We start from the raw sequence: 15,122 nt of genomic DNA, 5'->3' as shown, positions 1-15,122 counted from the left end.
CAAACGTAAAAAAAAAAAAAAAAAAAAAAAAATGGCGGTTGTTGTTGTTGTTGTTGTTGTTAATCCCGTCGGGGTTTTTTTTTTTTTTTAAATCGATAAAAAAAGGCTGTGGAAAAAAATTTTTTTTATTTTTATTTTCCTGGAAAATTAAATACAGACTTTTATAATGATAATTTTTTTTTTTTTGGATTAATGTATTCGTATCGCAATGTTTCCGCCATTTTTATTTTTCGAAACAAAAAGTGGGGGGTGGGGCTTGATATAATGATGAAAATGAAAACCTATATTTTCTTTTTTTTTTTTTTTTTTTTAAAAAAATAAATTAAAATAATTACGGTTTATAAAATAATCAGAAGACATCATCAAAATAATAATATAAAAATAAAAACTTTTTTTTTTTGTTGATTGTAGTGCAAACGAAAAAAAATTTTAATAATAAATATGAATTATCATTATTATTCTCACGCGTTTGTAATTTTTTTCCTTTTTTGATGGGAGGGAGGGGGGACATTTTTCATTTTTCATAAACGTACAATTTTTTTTTTTATTACTCTCTTCCCTCAATCCCTCTCTCTCTCTCTCTCTCACTCTCCATCTCTTTTTAAATAAATGGTTTGAAATGACTTAACAAAGTTTACAAAAAACAAACAAACAAACAAAACAAACAAACAAACGAAACACAAATTTTTTTTTAAGTAATTTAAAATTATAATTTACAAAAAAAAAAAAAAAACATTCACTGATTTTTTTCCTTTTCCCTTTTTTTTGTTTAAAATAATAAATCGAATTTTTTTTTTTTTTTCATTTTTGGAAAGAGAATGATTTCATTCAGTGAATGACAAAAATGATTACCCAATAAACGTCGTATTAAAAAAAAAAAATATATATATATATGTGTGTGTGTGTGTGTGTGCATACGAAAGTAAATAATTTTACTCTTATATTTATTACCGCTATAATTTTATTGTACGTTTTCCACCCACTCCCCCCCTCATACTCTCACATCCTCGTTGGCATTTCCGGTTTAAAACGCTATAAATTCTTTTTTTTATAGAGAGAGAGAAAGAGAGAGGTATATAAAATAAATATATTATCCTTTTTGTGAAATCTCAATTTCCTCTTTTTTTTTTCGAAAATCATCATCATCATTATTATTATCGATGAATGAATTATTTATTATAAAAATTCAACAACTGGTTGTTGTTGTACGTCAGTTTTTTTTTTATTTTTGAAATTCCCGCCAAAAAAAACGAAAAAATAAAATAATTAACTTACGGATACGCTGATTTAATTGTGACGTAATCAAAACCGGAAACGTTCCCGAAAATTCTTTTCAAAACCACCACCGCCGTTACCGCCGAGATTTTTTCATTCATGGAAAAATCTAAAAATAATAATAAAAATGATAAGAATAAGGAAAAAATAAAATAATAACAACTGGAAATTTTTAATAATGAATTTTCCGAAGCGTAAATAAAATCACAATCGGAAAAACAATTTTTAATATTCGTGGGAATGTAAAACGTCGCGGCAGGATTGCTTAAAACCTATTTCAGATACCTACGAATAATATTTTTTTTATTTAACGTGGGACGTTTATAAAAATTTTTTTATTTAAATAAAAAAAACAAAAAACGACTTAGAGATTTCGACTTCCGTTTCCGGAATCTACGGACAATGACAAATGTTGACGATCCCAGGAAAATTTTTTTTTTTAATTAGTGACGCGTTAATTTGAAAAGAAAAACAATTTGAAAAAACAATCCCGTAAAATATATAAGTCCTTATTAATAATAATAATACAATAATAATAATAATAATAATAATAGTGATAATAATAATAAAAAATCATACGAATTTTCATTCCAGATCGTTTTTTTAATCGATTTTTACTAACGCTCATAATGGAAAAACAAAAAAAAAAAAACAAAATGGCGACCGAAATTTAAAATTTCTCATCAAAACATTTACAAAACAATTTTTCGTCTGCTTCTTTAATTTTAACTTATTTCGCAAAAAAAAATTATTTATTTATTTAAATTAATAAATAAATAAATAATTAATTTTCAGGTTCGGTTTTTTTTTCCATAATAATAATAATAAGTAAATAAATAAATCATTTTTAAGGTTGAGTAAATTTCAAGGTTATTGCACCGTAAAAATTAATGATGATGATGATGATGATGATCGAATCATGTTTGCTAAGGTTTGTTTTCGAGTTAAATTTAAAAAAAAAAAAAAAAAAAACCTGCTTAACCCGAGGTGACGCGTGATTGGTACATCACATGACACACCCGCAATCATTAAAAAAAAAAAAAAAAAAAAATTTCTCATGGACAATTCAAAACTTCTTCGTGGAAACATATATTTTATTTTAAAAACATGAAACTAAACAAAAAAAAAAACAAAACAAAAACAAAAACAAAACATTATGTTTTCTTTAACGGCGCTCTCGAAACTCGGCGTGGTGTTAATGTTATTATAGCGCCACAAAACTTACAGACTATTTTTCAAGGGGGAGGGAGTTGTTGTAATAAAAACACTTAAAGCACTACAGAGACATCGGGAAGGAGGAGGAGGAGGAGGGGAAGGGGTAAATTCAGAGAAAAAGATAAAAATCTTTTTTTAGAAAAAAAAAAAAAAAAAAAGAAAGAAAGGTATTCAGGTACGATACGAAAACAAAAAGGTGTTAGAAACTTGTCGTTCTTAGAAATGTTATACAATAGAAAAGACGCCAATTTGACGTGCGACGCCCCCTCCCAACGTGAGGTGGTGGGGGGGGTGGTGGTTGTATATAAACACGATGCCATGTTTTGCCACCCACAAAAAAAAAAAAAAAAAACTTCTCACCCACGTGATAAACCTTTTTTTTGTTTAAAAATAATCCCTTATGAAAAAAAAACAAAGAAATTTTTTAAACATAATAATAATAATAATATTATTAAAAGTATTCATTAGAAAACAAAAGAAATTTTTAAGTGAGTTACCACTACCACCACCACCACCCCTCCCTCCACGTTTTCCCGGAACCGGAAATGAAAAAAATTAATATTTTTTTATCATGCTGGAGAAAAATTCGTAACCTTTTAAAAAAAAAAATGGAAAAGAACCTGTCATTTAACATTAATGCAATTCAATCAAATGTCATCATCATCATCATTATCATCATCATCATCGGGTGGTTAAATAAAAAATAATAATAATAATAATAAATCGTGACTGGAAAAGATGGAGGCATCAAACATGATTTAGAAAAAAAAAAAAAAAAAAAAAAAAACTTTTTATGTACGATACCTGATTTTGTTTTTTTTTTTTTTCTATGTCCTCCGGGGTCATGTAAATTTCATTTCATTTTTTTTTTTTCTAAAAAGAATCATTTGAAAAGTGTTTATTTGACTGTTTTTAAACTTCGTTTGTTTGTTTGTTTGTTTGTTTGTTTTCCTTTCCTTTTCTTTTCTTTTCTTTTTCATTTTTTTTTTTTACTATCTGACTACAGAATTCTTCTTTTATTTAAAAAGAAAAAAAATCCCCTTTTCATTCATTTTAAAATGATAATAATAATAACGGTCATTACACATCCTCTATGGAATTTTCTAGAAAGAAAAAAAAAACAAACGAATTGAATCGTACTTGTCAGTTAAAGAGAGAGAGAGAGAGAGAGACAGAGAGAGAGAGAGAAAGGTAAATGAAAAAAAAAAATGTTTTTTTCTTTCGACGTAAGTATTTAGCATAGTCACGCGCACCATGTCGAAATCTGGAGAAGAAGAAGAAGAAAAAAAAATATACGATAATAATAATAATAATAATAATAATAATAATAATAATAATAATAATATTTCGACCCGACGTCACACAATTACGATTCGGAAAAAAAAAAATTTTTTTTTACAAATGTCAGACGCGTTAAATGAAATATGCATTAAAAATTCTAACTAATGGATAAATAAATAAATAATTTATATATATTTTAAATCGATCGATTTATAATATTTAATAAAAAAACAAAATGTTAAGTTGGCAACATTGTTTTCCAAAAAAAAAAAAAAAAAACAGTTGGAAAACTTTTACGAAATTTTAAAAACATAAAAAAAAAAAAAAAACAATTTTTACGAAAACGAACAGAAAAATCGTTATTATTAACTACGTATTCAGTCGAAAGAAAAACCATAATCGACCGTGATGCGATGATGATAATAATAATAATGATGATAATGATGATAACGATTAACCAAAGTGCATTTAAAAAAATGATGTGCGTAAAATGTGCGTAAAAGGTTTTTGAAAAGGATCAATGTTCGAGCACAATTCTAACTTTTGTTGGGTAGTAATAGTTGATGATATTTAATGAAGTGAACAAATTTTTTTTTGTAAAAACTCAATCGTTGCCAACAAAAGAAAAAGAAAAAAAGGAGGGAAATTTTTTTTTTTTTGCAATATTATCGATCGAAGAAGATTGTCGTGGAATTAATAATGTTGGTTAAATGTCAACCACCCGGTGATGCGGTGCATGCAGGTCACAAAACTCATGAAAAGAAATAGAAAAAAGAAAAATTAACGACGACAAACGACAAAGACGATAATAATAATAATAATAATAATAATAATAATAATAATAATAATAATAATAATAATAATAATAAAAACTTCAATTTGACGCACGGATTCATTTTCAAATGAAAAGTTCATTATTATTATTGTTATTATTTTTTACATTTTTTTATGAAAGGACATAATGAAAAAAAAAAAAACTTTATTTAAATAAATTGACTAGTTTTAAAAAAAAGAGTGCATCCGTCCTTTTTTCAATTCATTCTTCCCCCCCCTCTCCATCTCTCTCTCTTTTACAATCACGTGGTCACAAGTTAAGAGAAACTTAAATTTTTTTTTGTTATTATTAAGGTCCGAAACCTGACAAATTAATACCACGTGATTTTTTTTCCGAACGAGTTTAAAAAGAAAAAAGTCACAACAACACGTGTTGACAAATTAAAACCCCGATCAATTTTTTTTTTTTTTTTATCTAATTCCACGTTCGTATTCTCTCTCTCTCTCTCTCTCTCTCTCTCTCTTTTCATTTATTCAAAGTCGACCTTTAAAATGTGTAATTTTTAATAAAAAAAAAAAAAAAATTACGTAATTAAAAAAAAAATTTCTAATTATAAAAAATTAAAAGTATTCGAAACGGGTTTTAATTAAAATGTACCTGAAATCAGGGGTAGGGAAGGGAGGAGAGTGTTGTCTTCACCTCGTATTAATATGTTATTATTTAATTGTAGATTTCCAAAGGGGAGGGGTAGGGGGAAGGGAAAAGTAGGCGTGACATCCTTGCAAAAAATATAATCATCGCATTAGCCTTAATAATTTTCTTCTGCAAGGACGGCGAATTTTTTATAAATGAAATTTTCGGGGGGGTCGTTCAAAAAATTTTTTTTTTATTGCGATCGAAGGATTACGAAAGTGAAATTGAAACTTTTGAACCCACCCCCCACCCACCCTCGTGCGTCGCACGCAACTGTTTTATTATGCGTACGAGTAAAAAACAGGAAAAAAAAAAAACTTCAAAAAAATTTTTTCCGCCGTTAAAAATTGGACCGGGGGGAGGGGGATGTGAAGAGAAGGGAGGGAGAGGGGGCACGCGATCCCCAATTTTGTAAATCACAGAATAAAAAAAAAAATAATAATAATAATAATAATAATAATTAAATAAATAACGAAACGTGATTTTGGAAAATTCACGAAATTGACATTGGTGACATTTTCCAAATTATTTATTTAAATGAAAGAAGAGAACCGGAAGTGAAAGAAGACGAAAGGGAGCTCACCGCCACAACCACCACCACCACCGCCACCATTAAACGCCATCGAAAAATAATAATAATAATAATACGAATCGACAAAAGCTTTTTTTTTTTTTAATATCGAATTTTCGTTCTTACCTGATTCGTCCAAATAATTTTTCATCATTTGAATCTCTTTTTTCCATATCCTTCCATTTTCCCTGCTCTCCTACTCTCCCCCAAGGATTTTCCGCCGCCATTTTTTTTTAGCTCAGTAAGTCATAATCCGTGTGAAGAACCTGAAAAAGAGAAACAAAAATTAGCAACATCCAAAAATCGTTTTAATCATCATTATAATTTTTTTTTTCTTTCAAACTTTCCCCCTTCCCCCTCCTCCCACTTTTCGTCATGATTTTAATAGCCGTAAATTGTTAAAAAAAATAATAATAATAATAGTAATAGTAATAATAATAATACTGATAATTATTATAATTAATTTAATTTTTCTTTTTTTTTTTTAATTTCCATTACGCAAAACCGTCAATTAAATGTCGCGTTTTTTTTTTCGTAATAATATTAATAATAATAATAATAATAATAATTATTATTATTATTATTATTTTAAATATTAATAGATGAACGTTTTTAATAATAATAATAATTATAAAAATAAACGCGGCGTTATTAAAAAATTTTTTTTTTTTTATAAACAATTTGACGATTTTTTTTTTTTTTTCATTCAAACGTATATGTGTTGACACGCATGAAATGTTTTGTCGTGGCAGATACCGTTGACGCCACGTTTAATGCCACGTTACGAATAAAAATAAAAAATAAAAAAAAAAACACAAAAACGGTTTTTCATCTTTTTTTTTTTTTTTGGGGGGAAGCCACCTGTGAATTCCAATTAAAATGTTAAAAACAAAATTTTCACCCATCGGGAAAATATATAAATATATATATTCTAGAAATTTTTAGAAAATTTAAAAACAAAAAATTCGAATGATAATAATAATAATAGTAATAATAATGATAATAAAACGTTTTTAAATAATAAAAATACCAAAAATATATTTTCCGGGTATGAAACCCAAATGAAATGATAAAAGTTTCGAAACAATTAAGGAATGAAAGCGGGAAATGAGGAGAGAGACAGAGAGGGAAGGAGGTGGTGAGGGGCGTGTGAGTGCGTGTGTGAAGAACCGTATTAAAATTTCAAAAATTTACCAAAAATAGAAAATTATTAAAACGAGAAAATATGAAAAAAAAAAAAAAAAAAAAAAAGGAAAAGTGAAAACCATATTTTTTTGAAATCGTTTTGCCGTCGGATTTGGATAACTACCAACTACATTTTGACAATTTAAAACTAAAATTGAATGAAAATTAAGAAAATTAAACAATTTAAGGTCGTGAAATTTAAGAGAGAGAGAGAGATAGAGAGAGATAGAGAATGATTTCCTCACACTTGAAATGTAATTTCGTTACTTTAACGACATAAATTTCAATTTTAAACTCGTCGTTCCAACAATCAAAAACCTTTTATACGAAAACTGATTTTCATTATCGATAAAGAGCAGATTCTAATCCTTTTGTCAAACCTTTTCTCTAACAACTTATAAAATTTTCAATCCCGTTAATTAAGATTATTATTTTTTTTTTTTTTGTACGATCAACCAAATAAATAAACAAACGAAATTCAATTTTTTTGTTTTGTCAAATTTCGAACTGATGTTTTATAAAAAAAAAATAAAAATAAACATGAGCACGTCATTCGATAATAATAATAATAATAATAATAATAATAATAATAATTTTATCGTAGGTGGATGCACGAGATCAGACCTTAGACGGAATTATAAGAAGATTAAGTCAAGATGATGTGTGTTGAGAATTTTCTTATCTCGGTCCGAAAAAAATCGAATTTCTGAACGTCTGATATTGGCAAAACATGAAATCCACGAAAAAAATCTACAAATACCTCCAATGGGATAACTGTCGTTAAAATGAAAGAGATGGACTAGCCAAGAAATGGTACAACCACATTCCAAGCCCTCTAAGATCAACAAATCCACACTGACAGAACTGTACCGGATATAATTTGCAAACTGATTGACGGACCTCTACGGATAGAAAAAAACACGACATCCAAAAAAAAGAAAAAAAGGCTGGAATGTGAGATCGAAATCGTGGGAAGCGAAAACAAAAACGATTCCGTGGAATGACTAACCTCCCCACTCGGTAACAGGGAGAGTGTGGGACTCAGCCGAACCCAACTAAAACTCCTGGACGTGCTTCAAAAGTCCTCTTTCCTGGAGGGAGGCATGTTTGCCGGTTCAACTTCCTCCTCAGCCAGAGCCGTCAGCCCATTGAGTGGGAGTCCCACTCGAGGAAGACCCCAGAACCTTTTCTCTCCTTTTGTATCTTTCTAGAGACAACCCCAAGCTACCACCATCGTTCCTACCGCTTCCGTAAAGTCTCCGGGGAGAGAGAGAGAGAGATATTCGGGGTCCCCAATTCTGTTGATCGTTCATCTGTCCTCCTTTCACGTCGCACTTCCGTATTTATTCTGTTTTGGATCAAGTACCCAGTTTCACCCCCTCATGTTAGGTCACTTATACCTTGATAAAGGTACAGGTCTGTTTTTACACCGGACGCCTAGTCAACGTGGAAAATCCAAACCAAGAACCCCCGCCTCTAAACCATCCTCTATACCCAGCCTCCGAGTTGTTGGATTACAGGAGTACACAACCACTCCCGACTTTTTCCTCGGGAGTCATACCATATTAAAGCATTTATTTTTTAGGGAATCGAGTCAGAAACCTGGAATAAATATTTAAAAAAAAAAAAAAACTCCTACAAACACAATAGCTCTCAAGTGTGATAATAATAATAATATTTATAAACAACCGAAAACGATTCACGTCAATATATTATTTCTCTCTCTCTCTCTTTTTATTTTAAAAATTAGACAATCCTTCTACATTTTTAAATTTTTAAATAAATAAATAATAATAATATAAATAAATAAATAAATAAAAATACAATGAATTAGTTTGTTAAATTGGAAAAAATAGGGTTTTTGACAGGTGGAAAATGAGACAAACTGACACAAACACGGCAGCACCACTTAAAAATCTTTTGTTAGCGATATACAAACGTGTCGTGACTTTTATCATCATCGATTTACCCATATCTTTCACAGATGATGAAAATAATAATAATAATAATAATAATAATAATGATAAATTTAAGAAAAAGAAAAAGAATAATGAAAAAAATAAAAAGTTAAAAATGGTTTCTTTTTTTTCTTTTTCTTCTAACTACTACTATTATTATTATTATTATTTATTTTTTGAAATAAATCGACCGACCCTTTAGAAAACCAAAGAAAAAACGCAACAACAACAACAACAACAACAATCGTAATTGATTATCTGTTAAATCTCCAGAAAATGTGTGTGTGTGTGTGTCTTTCTTTTCTACGTAATGATTTTTTATAGTATTCATACCTGAAAATGGCGGTTGCACGTCGTGGTTAAAAATTAAAAAGGATGGATTTGAAATATCTACGGCATTGTTACCAACAAACAACAATAAAAAGAAAAATTCACTGTAACGAAATTTTTATCTGATTAGTTACATTGAAAAAAAAGAAGAAAAAATTCATTGTGTGAATTTTACATGTGGTTTAACTTTGTTTCACCCTTGACTTAATCTCTTAACGTTCCAAAAAAAAAAAAATCCGATCATCGTCGTTATTATCATCATTATCATTATCATTATCATCGTGATCGTCTTACTTAGTTTATATAGAAATCCGAGTAGAAAATTTTCTTTAAAAATGTTTTCACGGTGCGTTAATTCTTTTCATTTTTTTTTTTTTTTTTACTGTCGTGCATATGCATTTATTCTTAGGACTCGAAATTCGTTCGCATGTTTAAAATCATCATCATCATCATCATCATCATCATCTCCTCTTTTCTTTCGACACGAATATTCTAGAATTTTTTTCTTTTTATGAAAAATACCAACCCCCCCACCCCCACGTCCTAACCCAGCAGCACCCACTCGCCTGTAAGTACACACGACAGATTGCGTGGTTCTTATGGTTTTTTTTTTTTTGTGGTTTTATTAATTCCCACCACCGTCTTGCCTCCTCCCCATCGTACCCCTCCACCCACCCCCACGTCCTTCTTACCCTCCCGTCGGGTAGTTTGCTACATTTTCCATTTCGATTTTTTATGCAATAAAGTAAAAATGGGGCGTTTTTGTTGCTGCTGCCGTTGTTGTTTTTGATCTCCCGATAGTAGTAGCGTTTATGATTTTTCACTGTTACCCTCCTATTTTTTCTTACCTACCCTCCCAACAGCAACCCTACCACTTTTTATAAAAAACCGTTAAAATGTTTTTTCCCTTCGCCCAACAACGACAGGAAAATTTCATAAATATCGTGACCAAAAAAAAAAAAAAAAATAATTAAAATCATTATCCGGACGACTAAATTTTTTATTTTTTTCTAAATATATATATATAATTACGACTCGCATCCGGAAAAGTGTTGGGGGGCGAGTGGGGAAAAGAGTAACCGGAAATGATATTTAAAGAATTCCGTCGAAAAATATTCGTAACCTATCGCGTGAGTGTGTGTGTGTGAAAAAGAGAAAGAAAATTTTCACAAAGGAAAACACCGTTTGGAAAACCATTTTTTTTTTTTTTTTTTTTTTTTGCTTTCACGTCATTTTATTTAATCCGCAAACAAACAAACAAAAAAAATTTTTTTCGTATTCAAAATGGCGGCGTAATTTTTTTTTATAATAATAATAATAATAATAAAAAACTGTTTCTAATCGTGGTTCCTTAATACGATTTAATAATAATAATAATAATAATAATAATAATAATAATAATAATAATAATAATAATAATAATAATAATAATACCATCCGACAATGTTTTCGATATATATTAATGCCCCTGCCTACCAGAACGTATTATTTATTATCGTCGTCGTCGTCGTCGTCTGCTTTCACGGTATTTTAAAATTTTTATTATTGAAAATAAAAAAAAAAATTTTTTAAAGGGAAGCGGAAGCGGATGGGGGGGATGCGAGGGGGGAGGGTTGAGGAGGTTCGAACAAGCGGGAAGATCCGTAGAAAAAGAATTTTGACCCGTGAAAAATTTACTTTTTAACCCGATTTAAACGTAAAAGGATATAATTCCTTTTCTTTCTGTTTCTTATTTGTACGTGTCTTTAGAATAAAATTAATAATCGAATAGCTGCTACTCGGTTATATTTGACGGTTGTTATTAATATTCATTTATCCGTAAACATATAAACGTTTGGTTATTTTGACCTTTGAAATTTTTTTTTTTTTTTTCAAAAATATTTTTCAACCTCGTTATCTTTTATCACCGCCATTTTTTTTTTTTTTTTTTTATATAAACAATCGAAACAAAACATTCGACTTCTTCCCTAAGGTTAAAATTTTTTTATTTTCCAGAACTTTCCAGACGACGGGCAGTAACCAGGGATATTTTTTTTTTTTTTTTTTAACATGCAATTTAATATTTATTTTTTAAAACGGGATAAGTTGGGATGAGGGGAAAAGGGAACGACGACGACGACGACGACAACTTAATTGAATATATTATTATTATTATTAGCTGCCCCCCCCCTTCCTCTCTCTTTTGACATTTTTCCATTTTATTATTTTTATTTACCTTTGAAAAACAATTCACTTCCGGTTTTATTTAAAATTTAAATCATTAAAAGTCAGTAATAAAACTAAACGATCACGCCATTTTATTTCCTCACCTGAAGTCAAAAAAACTAAACAAAAATATTATTATTATCATCATCATTATTATTATTGCATTTATTATAAAACGATGCAAATCATAATGCAAAAAAAAACAAAAAACAGTTTTATGCAATAAATTATTAAGTCGTAAAATTTTTATTAAATGACCCTAAAAAAAGTAAATATTGAATTTTTATTTTTATTTTTTTTTTGATTAACAGGGACGCCAACATTAAAACGAAAAAAAAAAAAAAATGAAAGGGAGACCGAAAAACAAACAAAAAAAAAAATAAAAATCTCAAAAGCTGTTTTTCGTGTACGCAAAATGAGCAAAATTAAAATAATAATAATAAGTTTTTACGTTTTTAACGAACTTTAACAAACAAACAAACAAACAGACAAAACAGAAGAAGCAACCGAATAATAGTAATAATAATAATAATAATAATAATAAAAAGAAGAAGAATTTGTGAAAATAAATTAAATCGTTTTCTAAAAAACAAACAAACATTTCAAATAAAATCTGTTTAAAAAACATAAACATAATATTAAAAAATTTTCACCGAACGCCCCCTTTCGCCAGAATTTAAAAAACAAAAACCGGAAATAGTTGGTACAAAAAAAAATTTTTCCAACTACAAAAATGTATGTTTTGTGTTTTTCTAAAACATAAAGAAATACCAAAAATCATAAAGGAAACGATTTCAAAAAAAAAAAAAGAAAGATACGAAACGTTAAAAAAAATAAACATAAACATAAACATAAAAATGTTTTTTAAAAAAAAAAAAAATCAAAGCAATCAATTTTCATAACAAAAAAAAAAAAAAGAAAAAAAATTTCCCATAATGTTTTCAGTCTTAATGACAACTCAACAACAACAACAACAAATAACTCTTAAATTTTTTTTTTTTTTACGTAATCATAATTTTTTATTAGCAACCGTCCGTTTAAACTTTAAATAATTATTATTATTATGATGATGATAATAATAATAATAATAATAATAATAATAATGATAATTACGAAGAAAGAAAGAAAAAAAACCTCGTAACGTTAAAAAAAAAAAAAAAAAAATCCGACGCTTCGGAAACAACAACGTAACCATCATTATAAAAAATTAAAAATAGCGCACGATTCCAGGATTCTTACCTACCACCCTCCCCATTCTCCTATTCCGGATTTCTAAAATTTTTTTTATTTTTCTTCCCCATCAATCCCAACGATCGACCGACATCATCATCGTACGTATTCCGACGTGGTAGAAACAAAAACAAAAATTGTTTATTCTTCTTCCACGTAATTTCGCCATTTTGTTATAACCTAAACCCGTTGCCACTACATCAAACTATTCCTTCTACCCCTTTCCCGTTCCTCCCTTCCTTTTCGACCCCCTTTTCCCCTTTCCCCCTTCAAAAAACATAAGTTTTAAAGGGATTTTTCTTACTGCAGTTTTACTAATAATAATAGTAATAATAATAATAATAATAAAATCATTAAGTTCAACGATATATTTATTAAACAAGAGGGATGTTTTTGTAATTTTTCGTTTGGGGGGTGGCAAAGAGGGGAGAGACAGGGGGGCACGAGTCCTACTTAAAAAAAAAATAAAATTTCAAGTCTAATAATGATACTAATAATAATAATAATAATAATAATAATAAATTTTCCGCTTGTTTTTTTTTTTAATTATTATGGCGAAACGTTAACGATGGAAACATTTAAAAAAAATCTCTCCCTCTCTCTCTCTCTCTCTCTTTAACATTTTCTCCGCTCCCGCACGAAACAATTTTTTGGAAAATTTATATAGTTAATTATTAATTAACATACGTTCGACTGTAATAATAATAATAATAATAATAATGATAATGATAATTGCAGAGTCGAATTAAAAAAAAATTACACGGATAACAAAAAAAAAAAAAAATAAAAAAAAATAAAATGGCGAATTTAACGCATAATATTCTCATATCTCACTACCTCTTTTTTTCTCACATGTTGTGTGTCGTCGGTGGTGGTGGTAAGGGGTGGGAGTGGTGAGGAAGGTGGGGGCCTTTACAAGCGTAGAAAAGGTCATTTATTACGAAAAACCGAAAGCAAAAAAAAAAAAATCGTTAAAAAATTAATAAAGTGAAATATGTACGGTTCCCGTCCCTAACCCGAAACGAAAAAAAAAAAAAAAAAATTCATTTGTATTCGATTCGCGCGTACGTATACTGATTAAAAATGTCTTCTGCTACTTACCACCTGATTGTATGGATCCAACGCCGCTCACATACACACCCCTCCCGTATGATCCCTCATGAATTTTTCAATATCCATAATTTTTTTTTAAACTGATATCCGTCACTTTTTAACATTGAAACCATGATGATGATGATGATGAATGCTCTCTGAAATAAAATATTATTATTATTATTATTATTATTATTATTATTATTATTATTATTATTATTATTATTATTATTATTAACGATTTAAAATTTATTTATTTATTTATTTTTTTCCATTCGTTCGAACGGACCGTAACGAAAAAAAAAATAATTTGAATATTTAATTATTTTATACATTAATAATAAAAATAAAAAAAAATATTAATGGCCGTCGTACTGGATAACCGTCATCCGTGTTAATTATTTCGCAACCCCCAACCCCCCTCAATCCCAACCCCCCAATGCCACCGCCACAACATGACCCATGACCTAAATAAAAATAAAGTTTTTTTTTTTAAAAAAGGTAACAGGGAAATTGTAAAAGTGACGTAATTTCGCTCGCTCGTTTATACTCGGAAAATGTCGCGAAAATTCCAAAAATTTTTTTCCTTTCCCTTCCGTTTCCGGTTGTGTGTGCGTGTGTGCATGCGTGCGGGTACGCGTTTAAACTACGAAAGAATTTTTTTTTTTTTTAAAACAAATTATTCTGAAAGATGAATTTTATTAACGGCTACCATTTTGTGTGTGTGTGTGTATGCGCGTTCCCGGATAGTTTTTTTTTCTCCAGAACCATTAATAATTTTTTTTTGGCTGGAGTTGATTACTCATCGTCTTAAACTTTTATGGTACTACGCTAAGCAATTAACCGAACGTGATTCGTTTTCGTATTCGTACATTTGGAAAAGGTAACGGAGAGAAAATTTTTTAAATTATCGAAAATTTACACTCTCGACGTGGATATTCTTCTCCACGTTCGTTCCAGTTTTTTTTCTCCAACATCATGGAGAAAAAGAAAAAAAATTTTCTTTCTTCTTAATGAAAGCAGTAGAGTTAATATTAAAAAAAAAAGAAAAAAATGAAATTTTGAATTTATTAAAAATTTAATGGGAAACTTATGGAAATGGCAAAAGAAAAAAAAAAAAGAAAGAAAACCTTTGGAATAAGATGATGATGATGATGATGATGATGATGATGATGATGAAAAATGTTAAAAAAAAAAAAAGGGGAAACGGAAGTAAAAAGAAACGAGAGAGAGAGAGAGAGAGAGAGAAAAATATATATAAAAATCTTTCCTTTTTTTTTTTCTTTCAATTTTTTCCAGTTGTCACTTTTCT

This window comes from Pediculus humanus, genomic scaffold (genome assembly GCF_000006295.1).
Source record: "Pediculus humanus corporis 1103172108302 genomic scaffold, whole genome shotgun sequence".
Classification (NCBI taxonomy): Eukaryota; Metazoa; Arthropoda; class Insecta; order Psocodea; family Pediculidae; genus Pediculus; species Pediculus humanus.
This window is presented reverse-complemented; position numbering follows the sequence as displayed.